Here is a 4,136-nt window from a genome sequence, read left to right as displayed (position 1 = left end):
TACAGCGTGTTGGAATTGGTTATAATTACTGTACACATCCAAGCCGCAGCTGTTCGTTTCGCAGTGCACCGTGGCTGGCGGCAGGACGGCAGGAGTAGTCACAAAGCTTCGGTGACCAGAAGTCTCTAATTAGCTCAGACTGTGACAGGTACGAAGAATGCGCCGACCTGTCTGATTTTGTCCTCGGTAGCGGGGGCTGGAGAAGGGACCCATGTGCTGAGTGAACAGTGACAGAAGCGGACGTGTGTGTTGGGTGAGAAGATTCAATATGATGGGTGTTTGTGCTCGACGATTATTCCCCCTGGGCAACAGCCTTGCCGCAGTGGATACACCGGTTCCCGTCAGATCACCGAAGTTAAGCGCTGTCGAGCGTGGCCGCCACTTGGATGGGTGACCATCCAGGCCGCCATGTGCTGTTGCCATTTTTCGGGGTGCACTCAGCCTCGTGATGCCAACTGAGGAGCTGAGGAGCTACTCGACCGAATAGTAGCGGCTCCAGTCAAAGAAAACCATCGTAACGACCGCGAGAGCGGTGTGCTAACCACACGCCCCTCCTATCCGCATCCTCAGCTGAGGATGTCACGGCGGTCGGATGGTCCCGATGGGCCACTTGTGGCCTGATGACGGAGTGCTATTATTCCCCCTATGAAAATTGATCGGTTGACTGCTTGGTGTTCCGACCTCTAAGCGTTTGATACGGTGGGCGTGTGGATGCAGGGGCATGATCGTGCAGCCGCCAGCATGGCTGGCATGGGTTCGGGTCTCTCCCGGCCATCGCTGACGGGACGACCCTGCAGTCGGCGGACAGTGCACACTTCGTGATCGCGTGTTTGTGTGATGGGTAGGATTTTTTTCACCACATATGTTTACTGGAAACGTTGTGGTGGAGAGGGGGTGTTCGTGCTCTCAAACGTCGAAAAAAATGTTCCAATGTGTGTGAAATCTTATAGGACTTAACTGCTAAGGTCATCAGTCCCTAAACTTACACACTACTCATCCTAAATTATCCTAAGGACAAACACACACACCCATGCCCGAGGGAGGACTCGAACCTCCGCCGGGACCAGCCAAACAGTCCATGACTGCAGCGCCCTAGACATCTCGGCTAATCCCGCGCGGCTCTCAAACGTCGATGCATACAAGATCTGAGATATGTTTAGCGCTGTGATCTATCTGTTACGGAAATTTCATTACTTGATTTGCATAACGTTTGTGTGTGATCCTCAAACGTTGTAAATATGTTGTTATTTCAAAGAAGTATCATCATATGGTTGATGGTTTTAAGTGATCTATTTGACTCCTGTAAATTGTTAAGCAATTAATTTGGTATGATAGAGCAAACCTAATTTTTCCCTCTTTTTTGATATCAAAATTGCATCACCTCTCCGTTTGTCCCTAGCATTAGCATTCTGAAATGGCTGGCTCTGAGAACTATGGGACTTAACATCTGTGGTCATTAGTCATTAGCATTCTGAGTGGAGATGAAAACCTCCGCCTGTGTGTCTGGAGGCGTTGGCTCAGACAGACAAACAGGAAGTGGCCTCTTGAGAGAGACAGAGACACGATGCGAATCTGGAATTTCCTGATCAACAGCATGCTACCATTTGATGCTTTGTTTGGTAGGCATGAGATCAAAGGATTCAGATATCCGGTCTGTAAGTGACGGAATTTCGTAGCGTGATGTGTAATTGGAACACTGAGCAGATTTTTACCGTCTCGCAAGCGGCCTGGCGATCGCCAGACACACGGGAGACCCAGAACGGTAGCTTCTATACTGCACTTCATTCCTCGGTGCTAACAATTATTACATCTTGCGGGAGGAGAGGGGTTCAAAACTGAGCTCTACCCAAGAGGGGAAGCGCTGTCTCCCACAAACTGATTAATTGAAGAATATTCCTCACTGTGTTATTGAATTTTATTTGAAATTCGTATTATGAGATTCTTCCTCTCAAGCACAGAGGGAGTCTTTCTCCTGCCAACTTTTCCTGGGAGGGGTAGGGAGGTAGGAGGTGAGCTGTGGGGTGGGTGGGATGGCCTCTGGTAGTGGCATTGTACTCTAGCTCATTCGATCCGTGCATGTTAAGGTGACCACACACATGTAAATTTTCCAACAAGACAATGCTTCCAATCTACAGCAGTGTAATTATATAATTAGGACATATAATCGCTTGATGTGACCTTTTATCGTCATATAAAACAGATATCTGAGCCCTGAAAACTGAATTTTATAAATAAACAGTATATCCTTTGCTATGTAATTGAATTTCCTGTCGTGGGATTCTTCCTCTCAATCACAGACCCGGCAGTTTCCAGGGGGGGAGAGAAGTGGTGGTGGAAGGGGGGAATTTTCTAGGAGGAGGTGGAGGGGGTAATTAATTGATAGATTTCATTAATTAGTCAATTTATTTGATATCAAAAGTGTTCTAGAAATGATGAGGGGAGTTCCCAGAGGTGTGAGGTAGGTGGTGGGGGAGAGAGAGAGATGGAGGGATTATCCCCTGGAGGTCACAAACCACTTAGCGGAACTATCGGTTAAGGAGAGGAGGATGTGAAGTCAGCTGTCACAATTTAATTAATTTGCTATCAGTCTGAGATAAAGTGAAACATTACATTAGGTTACGGACCTGTCAATCAAAAGAGCTCAATAGGTTAAGGGGAGTTATATATTTGGCAACCATGCAGATTTGAGTGATACCGCCATTCCCTCTTGAATAAATTTGTCATTCATGTAGAGTTTGGTGATACCACCATTCGCTCTGGAATAAATTTGGCAACAATTCAGAGTAGGGTGATATGAAATTTGGTCCACTACTGAGGTACACCTCTGAGCAGTTCTGTCTCTTTGACATTTCAATAACTGTTCACTTTGTTGAAATGTGCAAGATACGGTGGCATGCTATATTCACTGCACACATTTAACGGCTACTAAAGAGCACGTAGGTAAGCCTTTTTTGCAAACGTGAACTTTAAAAATGTTGCGCATAGGAGTTGGAAGCTGAAGATGTTACGCACAAGATGCGGTACCAGTAAACAAACAAGCACTGATTTTTAAGTTACATCTTCATATTCTGTCGGGGAACAAATTCATAAAAGTGGAATTAATTGCATTACGAAAGCATCCTTTTCGCATCATATCCTTCTCTTCTTGGTTATTCGAAACTATTAACAAAAAAAAACTTACATTATCGAGGCCAAATGTGGCCTATCGCAAGAAATGACGCATCAAGAACAGAAAAACGTTCGAAATTGCCTCCTTATGTTATGTTATTCATTTAATCACTGTATTTTTAGTATTTAAGAGAGCCGTTGCGTGCACATGACAGAAATAATGAACAAGAAGCAATCGTAATCAACAGTCTGCTAATGTTTTGCGCTATTCAAGATGGCGGCAGGACCCGCTCACTTTGGCTTCAAAACAACGTACAGCGTAAGCCTATAGCCCCAATCCCTTGTTTTCTTGCCTCCGTGACATAATTGTAAATTTACAGTCAGTGAAACTCAAACACCATCCCTGAACTTCCGCGACATAATTTAGATACTCTGCGAACATAAAGCATCGCTAGAGCCAAAACTGTAAAATAAGTTTCAAAAGGTAGGGGAGACTGGGTGCAGTTGAAGGGAATTTGGCTTTTATCGTTCATATTATTGTTGTTTATAAACCAATCGACAATAATGATATGTCAAATGCAAGAGCGCGGTTCTACCTACACAAGGCAATAGCACTTTTCTTTCTGCAAAGCATATTTTTACATTATACAAATTAAAAAAAGAAAATATCCATTTTGTTTCAACCGTCCCCATACCAGGGGCGGTTGAAACAGTGATTTGAGTCAGTTGAAACACATGCAAATAACACAAAATATAGACTAATATTGCAACTTGTTTTATTTAAAAGTAGGCTAATTCTGGTGATATGCATAATTATGGCACTATGTGATAAAATTAATCAGTCTTCGAGGTTTTAATACCAATAAAGACATTTCCAAATAACATTTGACAAGTAATGAACATTACGAAAAGACTAAAAGGAAACATTTCTTCAAACAAATAAGCTTACAGAATAAAATTTTTGCTTGGGGTCAATCTGAATATTCAGAGTCACAGCTGTGGCAAACATAGCTAAGTCCACCTTCTGT

At 43.7% G+C, this 4,136-nt stretch overlaps 1 pseudogene; it reads left to right on the top strand.

Annotated features, from left to right (window-relative positions):
* Window positions 1-304: 304 nt before the first annotated feature.
* On the top strand, window positions 305-422 carry LOC124608675 (annotated as a pseudogene).
* The last annotated feature ends 3,714 nt before the right edge of the window (window positions 423-4,136 follow it).

Source organism: Schistocerca americana, chromosome 3 (assembly GCF_021461395.2).
Source record: "Schistocerca americana isolate TAMUIC-IGC-003095 chromosome 3, iqSchAmer2.1, whole genome shotgun sequence".
Lineage (NCBI taxonomy): Eukaryota > Metazoa > Arthropoda > Insecta > Orthoptera > Acrididae > Schistocerca > Schistocerca americana.
This window is presented reverse-complemented; position numbering and strand designations above follow the sequence as displayed.